This window comes from Brachycentrus maculatus, unplaced genomic scaffold, assembly GCF_059751285.1.
Source record: "Brachycentrus maculatus isolate JH-2025_06_01 unplaced genomic scaffold, ASM5975128v1 h1tg000293l, whole genome shotgun sequence".
NCBI classification, from domain to species: domain Eukaryota; kingdom Metazoa; phylum Arthropoda; class Insecta; order Trichoptera; family Brachycentridae; genus Brachycentrus; species Brachycentrus maculatus.
Window position 1 is genome coordinate 105,054 of NW_028281044.1, and position 22,251 is coordinate 127,304.

A 22,251-nucleotide genomic window follows, 5' to 3' on the forward strand; every position below is an offset into this window, starting at 1 on the left:
GTTTGAAAATGATGCGGAATGCATCGAAACACGTGTCACAGTAGATTTTAAGAAATAGTGGTATTTACTAAGTAAAACATTAATTAGAAATACAACTTAGTAGACTCAAAAAATCTGTGCTTGATTAAAAATTCGTACATAAATTAATATGGAGTTCTACAAATTAAACGCCAAATCAATAAATAAAAAAGAATTATAACACATAAAGTATAGCGCTTAAAAAGCTTCATTTCATCTCACTAATAGATGTCTCTAGTGAAGTTCTAGTGGTTCAAGAACAATGTTTCGAAATTGATTCATAAATATAGAACTTCCAAGAATTTAACAGTGTGGTTGTCAATAATGGGTAGAATTGGTGACTGTTACACGTGTGTAAAGTGATAACATAAACCAGCCTATGACGGTCGTCAGCCCGGTAAATGCCCAGACTTCCATATTCTTCTTTATCTTTGATGATATGTCAAAAAGTAATATAAATAATAACTCCTATAATTGGAGATAATCCAGATTTGTGAACCAGTATTTGGACACACTCAAAATGTTGTAGGGATTATCAAAGAAGACATTTTAGAGGTAACGTTTTTTGCCAGTATACCCACGATTTTTTTTTACATCTCAAGATAGACGAAGAAGAATATTAAAAAAAAAATATATATTAAAAAAATAAGAAACAACTTCTACCCCCTTTTCATCTTCAACACCCCAATGGCACAATTCTAAAATAAAGACTTAGTAGCTTCACATACGGCATGTTAAAATGATGAGGAATGCATCGAAACACGTTTTAAAATAGATTTTAAGAAATTGTGGTATTTACCGAGTAAAAATTAAATATATATATTTTTTTAAATATGTAAATCTGGGTATTGATAAAAAAATCCAGATTTGTGAACAAGTATTTGAATATACTTAAAATGATGAACATTCTCATTTTTATTTATATCGGATAAATACAGATTGAAGATCAAATTTGAGCTGAAAATGTCAGAAGCTACATTATACATTAAACGTTAAAGGACTTTTTTAAAATATTCTACAATATAAATATTCACGAATAATATGCCTTTCAATATACCCTTTTATCAATGGTTATATCCTTATTCATGTGCGATTATTGTAATTGCTAGTAATTTCTGATTTTGGCGAATTGAGCGAGTATTTTGGGTGAATTTACTCGTAGGCGGATGATACAGTCACTCCATGATTTTTGATATTTAGTTCCTGAAAAAATATTTTAAAAAATAGTGAAATACATTGTTTTTTTTTTATTTATTTAATAAATTTACATTTTTAAGTATAACATAATACATTTTAAACATTAATACACATGGAAAACTTTTATATTTAGATTCGCTGTGCCTCTCCAAAAAAAAAGACTGAGATCTTGTGTTTGGAGAGGGACTTACACTCATGGTTTAATGTAATATAATAAATGGTATAATTTTCTTTTTTTATATTTTCTCAAGATTTATATGTAAAAGCTTTAACTTTTTTCTTAAGAATTTTAATATCTTCTTTAATTTAATCTAAATTTAATTTAATCTAAATTCTTTAGGGAGTTTATTGAAATACTTAATTCCCAAATATTTAAAGTTTTGTTGAAATTGCTTAGTGTTGCATTTTGGAGTTTTATCTCCATTTGAAAAATATTTAGGAAAAAAAAAAATAAACAACACGTTTTCTTCGAAATGCAAAAACAACATTTTCTGCCGTGTAGAGAGTTAATATTAAGTTTAAAATATGCCTCTTTTGCTGGGATATACTACATTTTCTGGGCATTCCACAAACATGCACAACTGAAAATTGTTGATTTTTGATATATGACGTTCTTGAAAGGAGTGAGGGAATTGTGTTTTTAGTTTTTTTTCTAAAGATCGTTCTCTTCTCTCTATTGATCTTCAAACCCTTATCCGCACCCGATGGTGCATAGGGTACTGCATCATATAAACGCAGCGTTACCTCGATCGTTAACACATGAATGAAGGGTGATCAGCCTTCCGCTTAGTTATCAGTCCAGGGTAATATTGAATAAATATAACAGTGAAAATCAATTATATTTATTTAAACCCCCTCTCCCCGGAACCTCCAGAACGGTAGCCGAGCGTGCTGACCATTTCACTGCGGAGGTATACAAAATAAACAGGATTCATAATATATGTGTGGGACTATTTAATCGGCTTTTATCATTGTCAATCTAATTTATTTTTTATGTACAAGCTGTATAATTCCCAAACACATAAAATAAAAATAAAAATAAAATTTATGTTTTAAGCACTAACTTTGTGATTTTCCATTTTATAATTAAAATGCTGGAGGTCCCGGGTTTGATTCCCAAGAGGGTCAAAATGAATATTAATCATTTTTCAGTATATCATTTATTTATGACCCTGGACTGGCACCTGATGCGGAAGGCTGATCACCATTCCTTCGTGTATTTAACGATCAAGATAACACTGCATCTACATGATGCAGTGCCCTAGGCACCATTGGATGCGGATAAGGGATGGAATTCAGAGGAATAACTCTTGTTAAACTGAAAAACTCTTTTTAAAACTTTTAAACAATGAATTAATTATAATTTATATTTGAAGCTACGACTTTATCATTTTCCATTTATTTCATATACAACTTTGTTTTAAAATCACTATAAATATTTTAAAATAACTTAATTATAATATCTATAGGTTTCGAAGCTAACCGCTAATACGCTCAATACTAATTAATCCAGTAGACATTATAATTAAGTTACTATAAAATATTTATTGTGATTTTAAAACAAAGTTACACTTAAATTAAAAAATTTATAAGTTACAAATAAAAATATTGTTATGTATAAAATTTCTTGAACGGAAAGTTGAACCACCTGTATATAAAATCAACGAAATAAACATAATGGGAATTACTTACGCACGTGTATCTATGTGTAATATAACACCTGAAAATTACATATTCTCTTAATATAAATTTGCATACTATTTGATATTACAATCTCGTATAGTTCACATTATAATATTTAAAAAAAAACGAAGCAAACATCTTCCACTACTACTGCTTCCATCATTCACTGTAGGGTTAGGCAGAGAGGATAGAACGCCACAATCGTCTATCATGATATACAGTCCTAGCTTTCTTTAAATGCACGAATCTAGCCATACACAACTCTGGTTACGTAGACTTTTGACGCGATTAAATTTCATGTTTTCATTGATTTGATCTTACCTTTTCTTGACCATCCTCGTTCTGTTCTCCCATTCATACTGACCAAATACATTCTCTTGGTCATCATCCATTCGCTCCACATGTCCAAACCAGAAAAAAAATTACAATAAAATTGTGATAAGGCACTATTTTCATTAATTATAAATAAAATATTTTATTATTCAGCTTTAAATGATATCTCGCGAAAGAGAAGAAGTTTGTAGATATAAACATGGGAACCTGTAAGTTTAAGGATTTGTGAACTGTCATAAGCTGGTTTAAGAGATCGCTTTGTGACAATAGCTAAATGGCAATTTATTAAATTTTACTTGCTAAATACCACTATTTCTCAAAATCTATTGTGACACGTGTTTCGATCCATTCCGCAACATGTTCAAACAAAAATATGGCGTTTGAAAATGATGCGGAATACATCGAAACACGTGTCACATAAGATTTTAATAAAATGTGGTTTACCAAGAAAACTTAAATTTAAAATTGAAATATATTACCACAAAGTGACTGCCGAATAAATTTATGAAAAATGACAATATATCTACAATCTCTTATACCTGAATAATTAATAATATTCTTCAAAACCGGAAGGCATGTATGACTAGATGTATGGATGTGTAAGAAGCTAGGAGTGTTTGTCAAAACAGACAGACGGACAGAGTGCGACGTTCCATCCTCTCTGCCGACACCTGCAGTAAACGGCATAATGGTAGTTGTAGCAGTAAAGAAAAAAGAAAAAAACACAAAAAAAACTAGAAATTGGCATAAAAATAAAACGTGTTTTTTTTGCAGTGTAATTTTTAAATTCGCGACAAAGAATTGGCGAAATTTTGTCCAAGATGTTTTTATCATAGAACATTAGCCTCTCTTCCCCTTCGAATCTCCATTTAAAGCGCCGAATAATGTTGTCCACCTTTCTCCCTCTTCCTCGCTTCACTCCGCACAGCCTAGAAAGAGACGGCGTCAATAATTACTGTCCACTTATTAAAAAAATCTCCAACAGAGGGTATTTAAAAAAACGAGGGTCCTTAGAAAGGGATGCAAACTTAGTAATTTGCATTTGACATCTCTCTCCCTCTCCCCTTCTCAATTTCGTGATGATGCCGTTTTTTGTAGCCAAGAAATGGACCGAAATTTGAATGATAATATTTTTTTGCGACTTGAATTATATTTTGATAAACTCGAATTTTGACTTATACCCATTGTACTCGTACTTAGAACGCCAAAGTAAAAATGAGCTAATTGAATTTCTGTATTAACAACAAACTAACTAAATACCCATCACGCCGCTTAGACCATCAGAGGTAGACGAAGAGAATAGAACGCCACACCTTTCTTTCTTTGCTTACATTCTTCGCCTCTTCCACATTCATTCATTTCTTTATACATATTTTTAATTCGATTATTTCGACTCCTGACCCGGCCGTTTACAAGTATTTGACATGCCTGATCGTGCCAATTTTTTCTCGGTCTTCCTCTGCTCCTTTTTCCAACTGCAAATATAACATCGATATAACATCAATTTGATTCCCTATTCAACATTTGGTACCGATGAGGAAGAAAAAACTTTTTTTTAAATTATGTATTAATTTAAATGTGTCCTTAAGTGGATACATCGCAAACACAGAATTCAATCACCGGCCGACCACCGGAGAGGTCACACGTCTCTTCACGCCCGATTTTTTAAAAATAATGCATATGGGCTATTTTTTTTGTTATTTTGAATATACATGTGTCGAAAAAATATTTTAATATATATTTTTTTCTTTTCTATTCAGTAACTCTTCTTTTCGAAACCATATTAGTATTTCGAAAAAAAACTTGTGTTTTCAATGCAAAACAGTGTTTTAAGAAAATAATCAATTAAGTAAAATGTTGCCAGGATTTACAGAAAATTAAGTTACAACTTAACGAATACTGGGCCATTAGATGTCAGCTCGTTTTGTATACAGGATGTTCGATTGTCTTTTTTTCTAGGAAAAGTATAGTTGCAGTGCAAAACACAGTAACGTAAATATTTAAAATATATTTGAATACAGTAAGTGTATTCAGGTAATCTATATTTACTCTCAATGATAAGGATTGTCAAAGGACGATAAGTGTCAAGAAGTGAAGGACCGTAGATACAAGGTGATCAAAATGTTTTATAAGTGTGGAGGTCCACACCAAAATGTTACATTTGCATTATAAATGATTTTACGTTATCAGGAATTCTAGCTTATGAAATTGTTACGTTTTGGTGGGATTTAATGATTTCATATTATAATTAAAATGTACACTTTGTTTTAAAATCACTATAAAGTTTTTATTATAACTTAATTATAATGTCTACCGGTTTCGAAGCTAACCGCTTCTTTATCAAGACTGATTAATACTATTAATTAATACTATAGTATTAATCAGCCTTGATTAGCTAGCTTCGTTAGATTTGTTAGCTTCGAAACCGGTAGACATTACAATTAAGTCAGAATAAAATATTTACAGTGATTTTAAAACAAATACATAAAAATTTTAATTCAGATAAAACATTCATTAAGAATATACTGTTTCAAAATACGCCACCATTATTATCAATGTTTCCTTTTACAAAAAATCTTGTTCCTTAACCCCCCTCCCTATAATTATTAACCTATATATACACCTAAATATAATTTTGTTCGTCAGTTTTAATTTGTACCAGAAGATGAAAACATCTGTCGTTTTCGAAACTAGTCGTAAATATAAATTAAACTCATTAAAGTGGTATGTTCAAGTGTTTTATTTTAATATTTTTTTTTTAAAGTTACATTTTTATTATAAAATGGAAAAACACAAAGTTAGTGCATCAAATATAAATTTGATTTCATATTAGTTTAACATAGGATTGGTCACGTTTTGTAGCAATTTTAATAAAAATTTCGATAGAATACAGTAAACAAAACTGATTTGTATTTAAAGGATTTTTTGTGCAATATTGGAAAAGTATCTTTTTGTGAGGATCTCCAAAAGTATTTGTACTAAATATTCTTGAAATATGACAACTCACTAACGTTTCAATGTCGATATTACAGTAGGGGAAAATTGTGTGCCTTTGGACGCTTGTACCATTGGACACCCATCGATTGTATCCCCGGACAAACTAGAAATTTCTCTTTTTTTTGCACTTTGCAAGTTCTGTCAGGAAGCCTAGATGCTTCTGTATCAGATCTGGGAATGCGCTGGGACAGCTTTTGATATACTTAAAATATACAATACTTGGAGGCACCGGATACAAAAAGATTGAAAGCCTCTGTGTTAGAGTAAAGAACAAATCAAACATGTTATTTTTTTACCACGTCATTGTACTTGATGAAGCTACTCGCAGTGCATATCGATTAGTTTGGAAAATTCTGTTTTCAATAGATAAATGTTTAATTTGCATTAATTTAATAAACAGGTACCAACGTAACAAATAGCTTTATAATATAATAATTTCAGGGTTATTATGCCTTTTAAATAAAAAAGGGCATAACTAAGCAAGGTGTATTTAGATGGTTTGGGTACGTGAATCGAATGTGTGAAGAAAGAACATTAAAAAAAATGAGACGAATGTTGTGAGAATATAATATAATCAGAGGAAGACCGAGGAATATTTAAATGCTCAAGAATTTCACGTGCTTGGACGTGGTCAGGTCAGGAATCAGAATAATTTACTGATATGTATGTGTAACTTCCTCTCATCATCCATTCTCTCCAAATTTTAATCCAAATATAGAGCCAATTCATATTTCCTATCTGCATTATCCTTTAGGACTTTAGGTTAAAGGTAGTAGGTATCACATGACACATTATAAGTCAAATTTAAGCGCACACACACACGTACATTTTGACACCAATTTTCGAGCAAAGTTCAAAAAAACAGTATTATCTAAATTATACTTTTAAATTTGTTAAACCTTTATTTAACTTTTTTTTAAATGAAAATAGATTTCAAATTAGCATTAACCCTTTCATTTTAATTTGATTTGTAATTTTGTTCATTTATCAGGCAGTCAATTCGTGATAGCTTAGACATAACAGACATCAATAGTAAGGTAGACGAAATTCATTGAGATTGTATGGGCACATAGGACGCAGAGAACCTGATCATATTGTGAACCAGGCAATCGCCGTGGGTCTTCTTCGAAAGACATCTAGAAGAAGACCAAGGAATTCATGGATGCTGCAGAAAGATGGCCTAGGTGACGTTGTCCATGACAGAAAGACCTACAACCTGAGGGCGAGGAGGGCTGACTCTAATAGTCTACAATAAGGCGATAAGTTGAGATGGAGCTAGGAAGAAGAGGTCTTTGCGTCTATCCATTATTCATATAAAATTTATTTGCTAGTTACAATTAATTCTTTAAATCATTGTGACACGTGTTTCGATGCATTCACCATCATTCACCCGTAAATGCCCAGACTTCCATATTCTTCTTCATCTTTGATGAGATGTCAAAAATAATATGAAAATAACTCCTGTAATTGGAGATAATCCAGATTTTGTGAACAAGTATTTGGACACACTCAAAATGTTGTAAATAAATTGTCTGGTCAAAGTATAAGCTTAAATAATAAAAATGAAAATGGTATTTTCTGGCGTTTCTCATGTGTGTGATTATAATCCAGGATTCGGATCTCACATACTAATATAAGAGTTGCTGCTTAGTAAAAAGCTTCTTTACATCTCACCAATAGATGTCTCTAGTGAAGTTCTAGTGATTCAAGAACAAGGTTTCTAAATTGGTTCATATATACAGAACTTCCAAGAATTTGAGTAGTGTGGTGGTCAATAATGGGTAGAATTGGTGAATGTTACACGTGTGTAAGGTGATCACTTAAACCAGCCTATGACGGTCGTCAGCCCCGTAAATGCCCAGACTTCCATATTCTTCTTCATCTTTGATGAGATGTCAAAAATAATTCACCATCATTATATAACATCGATATACAGTAATAATTCTTATTTTTGTGGACTATTTATATACAATATATAGCGTTGTCTCCGTAAAAAATACTTTAAAGCCGGATTACAACGTACAGTAATTATAACATTTAAAACGACAAAATTTTCATACCAGTACTAATAACGTAATAATAATGATTTTTTAAAAAAAATTATAATTTAACTTTGTTTTAAAATCTCTATAAATATTTTATCATAACATAATTTTTTTGTCTACCGGTTTCGAAGCTAACCGCTTCTCTATCAAGACTGATCAATAAAAACCGGTAGACATTATAATTAAGTTATAATAAAATATTTATATTTATTTTAATACAAAGTTTCATTTTAATTATAAAATGGAAAATCACAAAGTTAGTGTTTCAAATATAAATTAATTTTTTTTAAACTAAAAAAAACTAGTTCGTCATCACGACGCTTGTTGTTTTTGTTGACGTTTGCGTAGGCAGAGAGAATAGAACGCCACACTAATATGTCTTTGCAATTAGGTGTAATCTTCGCCTCTTCCACATTCGTGTATCTCTTCGTACATACCCCTCGATTATTCCAACTCCTGACCTAGACACATTCGAGTATTTTAAATATAATACTTGAAATACTGAATGAACACAACTAGTTTCGAGAACTGTAGATGTTTTTCAACGGGTTTGAATTTTCTTCCTGCCGATGGGAACATCTGTATTTCTCGAAACTGGTCGTGTTTACACTAATAAACTCGAAAATGGTCCATTTTTTATATTAGAGTGATATAACATGTGAACACTTGTGTAACATAAGACCAATTTTGAGTTTAAATATCAACACGACTTGTTTCGAGAACTATAGATTTTATCATCAACAGGTTAGTATGTTTTTACTTGTCCATGAGAAAATCTATGATTCTCAAAACTAGTCATGTTTACATTAATATGTTGGTCTAATTTTTCTATTTGATTATTATTACCACAAATAATACCTGAAACTAAGGGGGTTAAAATATGATTCCGAATGATTTACAGTGAAAATGCGTAATGTTAAGAAATATGAATAATCAAGAATATTTTATGCAAAGCGATGTTAGGGACTGAAGTTCATATGGAAAATTTAATAAGGAAAAATGTTAATTCGTATAATTTGACTGCATTTAATGACGCATGACAATATTTTATATTCATGGTATACGTAGATACGCGTAGACGTTTTTTTTTTATCTCGATCGATACATAAAATTATATTGGAGACTACGTTCTGAAATGTCGCAGAACGCCCTGAAAACTGGAGTTTTTTTGAAAATGCCAGTTAGACATTTTTGATATCTCAACATGGACGAATAAGAATAATAATAATTTGGATAATTTGGATAGCGCCATTTTCGTAAAATACTACGTCAAGGGCGCTTATAAAGACATGGATAATAATAATAGGATATTTTATATATTGTTTCGGCATTAACTTTGTGGTAAGACATGTAACAATGATTAAAGAAAACACTTGTTTTTTACCACTTGAGTTTTATTAAAGACTACATGTTTCAGAAGTTAAACTTCCATCATTCAGGTCTGTATAATAACAAGTATGTTATTATACAGACCTGAATGATGGAAGTTTAACTTCTGAAACATGTAGTCTTTAATAAAACTTAAGTGTTTTATTTATTGTTTCGGCATTAACTTTGTGGTAAGACATGTTACAATAATTAAAGAAAACACTTCGTTTTTTACCACTTGAGTTTTATTAAAGACTACATGTTTCAGAAGTTAAACTTCCATCATTCAGGTCTGTATAATAACAAGTATGTTATTATACAGACCTGAATGATGGAAGTTTAACTTCTGAAACATGTAGTCTTTAATAAAACTTAAGTGGTAAAAAACAACTGTTTTCTTTAATCATTGTAATAATAGGATGATGATGATAATGATATACAAAAAATAAATGGATTAAAGCGTCGTCAATCGGTCTCGGGCCGTCGATTGGGCTGAGTCTGGAGCGGGGAAAAGATGGGCCGAAGAACATGGAAGTCTGGGTATTTACAGGACTAATGACCTGTCATAGGCTGGTTAAGTGATCACTCGTGCAACATTCACCATTCTACCTAAAATTGACAACTTAACATTGATCCTCAATTATGCCACAGCGTCATTGAAAATATGGACCATAAGTAGAGGTATGCCACCGAAGCCGTGGCTAGCATTTGGTAAATATTTTATTTCACACATAATTTTAATAGATTTATCTATCATGTCCGCCTCCGTAGTGTAATGGTCAGCATGCTCGCCTACCGTTCTGGAGGTCCCGGGTTCGATTCCCAGGGGGGTTTAATAAATATAAGTGATTTCTTCACTCTAATATTTATTCAATATTACACTGGACTGGTACCTGAAGTGGAGGGCCTTTCCTTCATGTGTAATCGATCGAGATAACACTGCGTTTATATTAAGCAGTGCCCTATGCACCATTGGGGTGCAGTAAGGGATTTATTATTATTGTCTATCATTAAAAAAATATGATAATTCTCGGATTTTGTTTTATTTACAATAAATATCGTACGTTTTGGTTGGACCACCCTTTACAATGGTCTAACTCCAAGATATGTATATTAATCAATCTCATGACATGAAATAGATTGCATCATTCAGCCATGTCACAATTATCCAATTTAAAACAACCTTTTCGCAATTTTTTTGTTGTGAAATGTGCCCAAAGCACGAGAAAACTCAGTGATGGGCACATTATAGTAAATAAAAAAATAATAAAACCCTTATCCGCACCCCAATGGTGCATAGGGCACTGTGTCTTATAAACGCAGTGTTATCATGATCGTTTTACTTATGAAGGAAAGGTGATCAGCCCTCCGCTTCAGGTACCAGTCCATGGTAATATTGAATAAATATTACAGTGAAAAAAATCACTTATATTTTTTTACCCCCCTTGGGAATCGAACCCGGGACCTCCAGAACGGTAGCCGAGCGTGCTGACCATTACACTACGGAGGCGGACATTAGTAATTATTGTAATTAGTTATATTTTATTGTGTATATGATGAAATAAAAAAAAAATCGATTCTTTATAGTTTAGGTGTTTAATTGCTATTAAATCTTTCATAAATTAACAGTTGTTTGAAAATGCCATAACAAGACGAAACAATTTTCACAAATTTTAGTTTGTATGTATTTTTAATACAAAATATAATATTTATGAAAATCTTTCCTGATCTCACCATAGATGTCTCTAGTGAAGTCTAAGTGAAGTCAAGTACTGTGTTTCAAGTTTGATCAATATGGTATATCTAGATGTTTAAAGGATTTGAATAGTTTGTTTGTCAATCATCAATGAGTAAAGTGGTGAATGTTACATGTATGTAAAGTGATCACTCGAACCAATCTATAACGGTCGTAATCCCTGTAAATTCCCAGACATCCATATTCTTCTTCGTTGAGATGTCAAAAAAACTATATTTAAAAAAATCAAATACAATTTTTATTGTAACTGCGGACAGTTGGTAGAATTCCATGTTGAATTGTTGGGTAATATTTCCAAAATTAAACAAGATTTATTGGATTGAATTCTACATTTATTTATGTACATTTCAATACGTGACGCGTTTCGTCTTATTAAGACATTATCAAACACTCAATATGTTAATAAGAGGAAACGCGTCACGTATTAACATGTACATAAATAAATGTAGAATTCAATCCAATAAACCTTGTTTAATTTTGCATATATTACCCAACAAATACAAATTATTAGTAGTTATTGAATATTTAAAATGAATCTCGACTTTGCTGCTCTGTGTAGACCTTTTTGGAACACCCTGTATAAACTGTCAGTTCTTTTGTACTCAGACGAGTACTGGACATTCAGGTTATTCCCCTTTTGGTCCTGTCCCATGTTTAATAGGTATGTGAAGTTAGTGATTTTCTGATGTACAGCTGTATGATTTAAAAATAAACTAGACTCGAAATATTAAATATTATTGACGTCCCAATATAGACGAAAAAGAGTATAGAATTCTGGGTATTTACAAGGCTTACGACCCGTTGTTGGCTGGTTTAAGTGATCACTTTATACCAATGGTGCATAGGGCGCTGCATCGTGTAATCGTCATAGATTGACGATTAATTCCATGAAGGTAAGGTGGGAAGTCATTAATTCATAATTTAGGAAATAGGGAATTCGAAATTGTTCAATCATGAATTCGTTGAAATTAAACTAAAATAAATTAAATAAATTAAAATTTAACTTTAAACATAAAGAGTAAACCTTACTCATAAGTAGGAATAGGCTATAAAACATATAAAATTTCACTTTGATCTTATAAAAGCGGTGCTGCATAAGCCATATCCGGATTTCTGAGTCACTTGAACGTTGGGCTATAAAAAGAAAGGTTTTGTGTAATAAATAATAATAATAAAACCCTTATCCGCACCCCAATGGTGCATAGGGCACTGTGTCTTATAAACGCAGTGTTATCATGATCGTTTTACACATGAAGGAAAGGTGATCAGCCCTCCGCTTTAGGTACCAGTCCATGGTAATATTGAATAAATATTACAGTGAAAAAATTACCGATATTTATTTTTACCCCCCTTGGGAATCGAACCCGGGACCTCCAGAACGGTAGCCGAGCGTGCTGATACGTGCACTACGGAGGCGGATATTTTGTGTACTGTAAGAAAATGCAAATAAGTATATATGATGAAAATTAAGTGTTAATAATACCGTATTAAATTTGTACTAAATGAATAACATAATAAGCCTACTGAAAAATAATTTAAAAAAAAAATAGGGAATCGGCTAAAAAACTAATAAAAATTAAGCCTGTGTGGGGCCACGATAAGCGGTGTTGCATAAGCTTTGCTATATTAAATAATCACTCCAACTTTCGGCAATTCAAAATATATATACATATCACAAAACGCAAAAATGCTCGCGAAAAAAACCCAACTAAAATGCACTTTCGGTAGTCGAGAAATAATGACATAATAAAAATAAATCAAGTATCTGGCCGACAATTCAACAGAATTATTCCTAGAAGAAAAAAACGCACACAACCATAAAAAAGGACGCCACGAATCCACTGTGGTAATTATTATAATAAAAAAAACCTACCAACACATCAAAGAAAAAAGGCACCAACACATCCGCGCCGCATAATGAAAAGCACTAGTGCAAACGCACACAGAGAAAAAATTACCGCGAAAAAAATCCTTGTAAACCGTATACATTGCCCACACTTGTCGAATCGGGTATACAAAATTAGGAACGAGAGAGGACGAGCGCGAATGTCGTAAGAGTGAGTGAAACGGAGGATTGGTCTTTATCATGGGGTGTGCGGGTATCACCAATACCGGCAAAAGCTAGCGAGATGGCGTGTACGCACGCCCGGAGGCCTGCCTGTGTCTGTGAGCAATTTTTGTATGGCCCACCGAAGTTTTTCTAGTATGGGCTGTCTGTGTCAGACGTAGTCTTGTTTTTGCCGCTATAGGCGGATGACATGTAGCCCAGCGCGCGGTGCGTTGATTTTTTTTACGTTTTTTTCGGCAATTTTCTGTTCCCCGCGGACGTCTAGCCCCCTCCGCTCGCGGGTATGTGCAATTGCAGGCCACACGTGCAATTCGGCCAATTTTCACAAGTGTTTATTTTGAACTTTTTTGCGGACTTTTTTGTCCGCTTTAGGTGCGCTTTTTTCCTCCATTCTGACAGTTGAGGATGCGGTGCGCGATGTAATGTGATTAATCTGTGCAATTTGTTAAAATTTTTGACGTTTTATTCAAATTTTGATAACATAACGACGATATTCGGAAAGTAAGTTTGACACTTAAGTTTTGTACTTCCATTTTATACAATATAATATATTATTCAGAAAGTTAGTTTTGTACTGTATTTTATACAATATAATATATCATTCAAAAGTAAGTTTTGTACTGTATTTTATGCAATATAATATATTATTCAAAAGTAAGTTTTGAGCTGTATTTTATACATTATAATATATTATTCAGAAAGTAAGTTTTGTACTGTATTTTCAATACAATATATAATTCAGAAAGTAAGTTTTGTACTGTATTTTATACAATATAATATATTATTCAGAAATTATGTTTTGTACTTCATTTTATATCGGTAGTGTAATGGCAAAGTGGTATATCTGTCAATTTTTTTTTTTTCTAAGTTTGTTCCACAAAATGTCTAAAATAGTGTATTCCATAATCTGGCAAAAGGATATAGCTGTAGTCGCAATACTTAGTTTTATTAAGATATGTACTTATAAAAATACTTTAATTTAATTTCACAAGTTTGTTTTTGCTCTCCTGTAAAATTTGGTCTGAGACAGATATACCCTTTTGCATTTTTTTTTTTTTTTTTTTTTTTTTTTATTATTAGATTAAAACCAATATTTTTAGCTTTTCCACTTTTTTATTTGACCAGCGACCGGGTTTCGTCGTTACCGACATCATCAGACTGGTGACGACATGTCGGTAACGACGAAACCCGGTCGCTGGTCAAATAAAAAAGTGGAAAAGCTAAAAATATTGGTTTTAATCTAATAATAAATTAAAAATGCAATTCCATCACGAAGTGTCAGTGGATAATATAAATCTATACCCTTTTGCCTTTACACTACCGATATAATATATTTTTCAAAAAGTAATTTTTGTACTGTATTTTATACAACATAATATATTATTCAGAAAGTAAGTTTTGTACTGCATTTTAAACAATATAATATATTATTTAGACAGTAAGTTTCACACTTAAATTTTGTACTACATTTTATACTATATTTTATAAAATTCAAAAAGTAAGTTTTACACTTAAATTTTTTTCTACATTTTGTACAATATTTTATACTATTCAAAAAGTAGGTTTTACACTTAAATTTTGTACTACATTTTATACAATATTTTATACTATTCAAAAAGTAAGTTTCACACTTAAATTTTGTACTACATTTTATACAATATTTTATATTATTCAGAAAGTAAGTTTAACACTTAACTTTTGTACTGCATTCTATATAATATATTGTAATATATAAAGAGCAGAATTGCCTTATATATTATACCTTGCCATGTATAAAGTAAGACAATAAATTTGTTTAATGCAAATACAAGGCGAAACAATTGTCACAAGTTTAATTCATTTTTATTATGTAATACAATTTAATGGACTCTAAAAATCAGTGTTTGATTTTAGTATTTAAAATATAAATTAAAATTCTGAGTACTACAAATTAAACGGCAAATATATATACATACATATACAAAAGAATACTGAAATAATGTATTATTTGTAATAAAAATAAATAAACGTTGTTTAGATTATCACTGATAAACTTTTTTTTTAAACAAAAGATTATTGAAAATGATTCACACATAATATGTAGTTTTTTCTCCTTAGTGTAATGGTTAGCACGTTTAGCTACTATTCTAGTGACCCCAGGTTCGATTCCCAGGGGGGGGTTAAAATAAATATAAATAATTATATTAAAAATATTAGTAATTTTTCACTCTTAACATTTGTTTCATATTATCCGAAGATCAGGATTGATCACCTTGTCATGTAACGATCAAGATAACGCTGCGTCAATTGTTATTATTATATGAGTTTAACATATTATAAGACACTTTTTTTCAACATTTTTTTAAACTTCTTACCCTTATCGGTACCATATGGTGCATAGGACACTGCATCATATTGACGCAGCGTTATCTTGATCGTAACATGGCAATGTGATCAATACTGATTTTCAGGTAATATTGAATAAATATTATTGTGAAAACTAACTTTAAAATATTGATTTTGACCCCCCTGGGAATCAAATCTGAGGCCTCCAGCATAGTAACTAAACATGCTAACCATTACACTACACAGGAAGACAAAATTTACGTTATAATTATTTGTGAATCATCTCCAATAATCTTTTGTTTAAAAAAATATTATTAGTGATAACCTACCGTTTATTTATATTTATTTTTAATAATACATAATTAAAGTATTATTTTAAACAATTGTTATCACGTTGTTTTGGCATGCTGTGATTGTCGGGTTCGATTCCTGCCTAGGAACCAATATCTTTCCGGTCGGATGTGTTGCTGTTTGCCGGGAGGTGAAGCGCAATGATGCTAACTTTACTTACTCGATTTTTGTCCAATCTAATCAGTGCCCTATGCACTTTTTAGTGTAGGTACCATAAACATTTATATAAATTATTTTTAAAAAAAAATCTACTGTTTTCTACCCTCGGCTGTCCAAACTCAAAACACAGTAAGGGACATTTTTTTTGTAGTACATTTTTTTTACATTTTTGGACCTAGCAGATTCTACTTAGTCCAAAAATGCAAAAAAACGTACTACAAAGAAATGTCCCTTACTGTGTTTTAAGTTTGGACAGTCGCCCTTTGTCTGCAATTTTAATGTAATGGAATATTTAAAAAAAATGGCACAAGGATTTTTTATAACATTGTTTTTTTTAAAATATTTTTTCAATTTTTTATATGAAAGGCATAAATATATTTATATACACACATTATTTTCGCGCGCATTTTCCTATTTTTCCTTCAATGAATCTGTTGTGAAGTTAGACGAACGCATGCGTGAAACATGAAAATTGGAAAATTCTAGATTATTCGATTCATTTAGAATATTTAAAATACAATTAAAAAATGAAAATAAAATCAGTACATACATAAATATTTATTAAATGTAATAAAGTAAGACCATGTATATATATATATATATATATATATATATATATATATATATATATATATATATATATATATATATATATATATATATATATATATATATATATATATATATATATATATATATATATATATATATATATATATATATATATATATATATATATATATATATATATATATATATATATATATATATATATATATATATATATATATATATATATATATATATATATATATAAATATTGTGATAATCCAGTAACCTACCTTACTACTCTGTAAAATATTACTTATCATCAACTATTTTAAATAATTAAACACACATTCGATTATGTTTTTTTATGCCGTTTATTTTTATGTATTTTTAATCTAACCCATTATCTCGACTTTTACGTAATAATTTTTAAATAAAATAAAATATTTAGAACCAATTCTTTGGAACTTATCTAAATTCATACGTATTTATTATATTTATCATTAGGTGTTAGGTGAAGTGTTTAAACTTTGTTATGTGAATTGTATAAATCTCTACGGTTCATATATAAGTAGCAAGTACGATAGAATATTTAAAATACAATAAAAATATAAATAAAAACAAGAGCAAAATAATATAAAGCGAATAAAAGACGTTATATTCTCTCTGCCTACCTCTACGGTGTAGCGGCGTGATGGTTTATTACTTAATTATATTTTTACAAAAAAAAAAAATTGTATTATATTTTTGCCCATACATCGTTGTAAAACACCATATCGTAGTCATACAGGAGAAAGTGACCAAGTGCATTGTTTTACAAAAACGTGATCATTGACCATTTGATATCTTACTAGCTTAATATTGCCCTGAAAACATCCCAGAGGATTTTAAACTTGGAAGTATAATTGGTAAAAATGGAAGTAGACTTGGTAAAAATGACTAACTGCATTGATGTATATTTTGTTGCCAAGCAAAAGTGACTTAAATTGCCCTCCTGAATATTTTACGTTTTGTAGTAGGTCACTTTCTCCTGTACGATTACGATATTTTCAGTCTAAAGTAATATAATTTTCTTTAATAAGCTAGTATTTTAAAGTTTATGTTTTAATTAGATTTAATATTTCTTTACTTCATTCAATTTACGATAAAAATAACGCTACATCGATCCGTCAAAGTGCCTTGTATACCATTTCGTACAAATACAGGCAGAAACGAGAAATTCGTTCACCCTGCTAGATATTATATTATCTGACATGACCTTGGCACGTGTAACTCCTGAAAGGTCGTTTTCAGTCGCATAAGCGTGTAAGGAATATAACATTTCAGCGAAAATGTAGCAATTTTTCACGAAATTTGAACAAACCGGCTTATGTATTTCCTCTTTTGTTATTAATTATTTATTTTATTCGTAATATCAGGATACACTCAAAATATTGCTATGGTTAAAAAATAAGTTTAATAAAAATTAAAAATCATGTTTCAAAGCCAAATTTTATGTGCAAAATTTTTTTTTCTTACTAAAATTTTTTTAATGTGTCCAAATACTAATATGGAGTCCACATATTGCCCCTAAGCTCTTTTGTGAAGTATTTCCTACCAGGTTAGGTCCGCGTCCCAAAGTTCAGACTTAAATTACTGAAGTATTGTCAGCAGTGGGCGTCCCAGGCTTTGGGAACCTGATGCCTTGATAAGGAAGCACTATCTCATTGGTCACATCCATCTGATGAAAATATTTATTTTATTGAAGTCCCGGGTTCAATTCCCATTTTGGTTGACATAAAAAACTATGAATTTTATACATAAATTAATTCATTAATTTTTTACAACATTTTGAGCTTGTCCAAATACTTGTTTAAAAATCTGGATTTTCTCCAATTATAGGAATTATTTATTCTAATATAGTTCTAGTGATTAAAGAACGGTGTTTCGAAATTGGTTCATATATATATATATATATATATATATATATATATATATATATATATATATATATATATATATATATATATATATATATATATATATATATATAGACCAAAAATTTGAGTAGTGTGGTTGACAATGATGGTAGAATTGGTGAATGTTACACGTGTGTAAAGTGATCACTTAAACCAGCCTATGACGATCGTCAGCCCCGTAAATGCTCAGACTTCTATATTCATCTTCATCTTTGATGAGATGTCAAAAAAAATATTTTTAATTATTTTTTTCTTTTTTCTTTAGACCATAGTTCGGCAAAGTGTGGTTCCGGAGTCAAACGATTCTTTTTGACCTTTTATGTGCGACTCCGGTACAAATCGCTCACTCCTTTCAACAACATCATATATCAAAAAACTTGATTTTTCAGGAGATCGTTTTTAAAGTTTAGAAATACAATGAAATGTATTAAAAATGAATATCAAGCCACTTATCGAACTTTTTACAGTGCATCAGATCTTTTTAGGTAAAACCTGAATGTTTTTTCTCCATTTAAAAAATATTAAGCATATTAAAAAAAATAATTAAACAATATCTTTTCTACGAAATGCTAAAACAACACTTTCTGCCCTGTAGCGGGTAAATATTAAGTTATAAATATGCCGCTTTTGCTGGGATATAGTACATTTTCTGGGCGTTCCGAAAACATGCACAACTGAAAATTTACGACTTTTGATATAGTTATGACGTTGTTGAAAGGAGTGAGCGAAATATCCGCGGGAAGTCTTTTCGACTCTACGTATTCATGCAAAAAATATTTTTCATACTTGAATCTTATTGAAAGCAAACTGAAAAATTGTCTTATAAATAAGAATATAAAAACGTGCTAAAAATAACGACATAAAAACCTTACTTGATCAAACTTTCGAAGGAGATGTAAGGATATTACATATTCGCAATTATTGGCGTTTTTATGGATACTTTACATTGAAAATATTTTTTATCAATAAAAAATATCCTTATTGAGTATAAAATAAAATTTGATTTTATGTGCCCATAATTTATTTATTTATTTAAACTTCATGTACAGAAAAGAAATAAGTACGTTGTCGGGTTTATTGCTAATGAACAATAACTTCCAACCAACCAAAAACAGACTAGTGATATTGGTCAAAACGTTTGATACCTTATAAAGCTCTTTGCAATCAGAGGGTAGATAGTACTTGATCATTTAAATAAAACATTAATTACAAATTAATGATAATAAGGAAGTCACATGAAAAAGGGAGTTTAGGGAAGTAGGTAGAGGGAAAAATTACAGGAGGAGGTTTGATGGACAGTTAGGAATCTAATAATAGATAGCATTATATATATATATATATATATATATATATATATATATATATATATATATATATATATATATATATATATATATATATATATATATATATATATATATACATATATATACATATATATATATATATATATATATATATATATATATATATATATATATATATATATATATATATATATATATATATATATATATATATATTACTAAGGGTCATAAATTATAATAAATAACTCCTTTCTATATCTTTATCAATATTTCAATCCCTAGAAAACATACTTCATAAATATATGAAATCATCCACATTAACCAATATTTCACACCCTTTTCTACAGATTCATCTCATTCAAAGACCATAATTTTGGATTTGTAAACATTCATGTGGTAAACACTTTTTTTCTGCACACATTATACACTTTTATGTGATAAAATTAATCAAATAATATGTGGACATATTCGTGTGTGTAGCAACGCTTCTTTTTGTATACTTCGAATAACCCAGTGGTCAAATGGTAGATGTGCCTTACTACGGACCTTATTTACACGGAGTCTACCCGTAATCGCCTTCAAAAGAATCGTGTTTTATATTTTGTTAGGTTACTTTTTTAGTTTTTTTTTCTTATGCACAGCTTTTTTACCAATTTATTGGAAGTTATCCGAGAACGTTGCTCATTGTTATACTAACTACACGGTGATAAGAAAGTAATGAATGCTTCTGGTTTATTTTATTTTATTCACGTACCATCCATAGAGTTCTTACTAAGCTGTCGTATTATATACTAAATCAATTAAATTTTAGTTTTATTAAAGCGTATATAGTTTTACACACAAAATAAAATAAAATAAATCTATTTTATTTATTTTATTCATAACAGTTTAAGTTTGTCCAAATCCTTGTTCATATTTTGACGTCTCAACATAGAAGAAGAGAAATATGTAATTCTAAGTATTTACAGGGCTTTTTAAGTAATCATTTTGATCAAATGAGCACACGTATGACATTCATCATTCTACCCATGATTGACAACCACACTACTTACATTTTTGGATCATACTAAGTATTCCTCGGTCATATATTGGGATACCGATTCTACCTAAGTCGTAAATTTTGAGATAATGGGTTACACATAAAAAAAATAACAAAAATTAATAAGCCTACAGTCCGTTTTATTATTTTTTAATTTTTTTTAAAGTAATATTTACTATAATTTATATTTTAAGCACTAAATTTGTGATTTTCCATTTTATAATTAAAATGTAACTTTTTTTAAAAATTTAAACTAAAAACATAATAATTAAGTTATAATAAAATATTTATAGTGATTTTTATAACATAGTAACATTTTAATTATAATATTTCATAGTAAGGTAGGTTACTAGATTACACAAAAAAAATGTAGACACTTATGTATTGAAAAACGAAATGGTCTCTAGTTTTGGTGCTGTTTATAATATTACCATCCCCACTTTTCGTATAAGAAAAGCTTTTTAAATTAAGCTTAAATAATAATATTTACTTTATTTATTGATTTGGCGTTTAATTTGTAGAACTCCATTTTAATTTATGTATTAATTTTAAATAAAACTCACTTTTTTTGAGTCTACTAAGTTTAACTTAGTAGACTCAAAAAACCTGTGTTTGATTTAAAATTAATACATAAAATAATATTTACAATCGTTTCTATAGCTCTATTAACGTAAAATACTCCAGAATACAAGAATATGAAATACAAATGCTATTTTACGCACTATCAGCTTTTTTACATGCATTTTTTTTAAATATTTGTTTGGTAGTTGCGCGTCTTTCTGACCACCCAGTGGTGCAATCGAGCTGGCGAGGCGTATCAAATGCAAACAGAGTTATAAAAAAAACCTAGAATGAAATACTTATAGATAAAAACTTCTAGTGATTTCAGGTAAAACCGTACCTACTCTAATCACAACGCTGAAATACGTGAGGCGCATTCAACAAAATATGTTCCTGTAACGTTTAAAAAATGATAACTTCACCGAGTTTCCGCAAAATTTTATCAACTTTCACAAAACTTACCGCATTTCTCTCAAATAGGAAAAGAAACTGTTCAATCGATGAGATTTTAAGATATTTTCTCTCATTTATTTATTT

The 22,251-nt window shown here is 30.0% G+C and overlaps 1 protein-coding gene across 4 annotated transcripts in view; it reads left to right on the top strand.

Annotated features, from left to right (window-relative positions):
* The first annotated feature begins 13,622 nt into the window (after nt 1-13,622).
* rn (rotund) overlaps nt 13,623-22,251 on the top strand; it is a 94,853-nt gene continuing 86,224 nt past the window's right edge. For 3 of the 4 annotated variants that reach the window (XR_015838257.1, XR_015838259.1, XM_088267347.1), the window contains exon 1: nt 13,625-13,746. The gene's annotated coding sequence lies outside the window, so the exon portion shown is untranslated. Of the gene's footprint in view, nt 13,747-22,251 lie in introns of all 4 variants that reach the window. The other variant, XR_015838258.1, reaches the window with a different exon arrangement.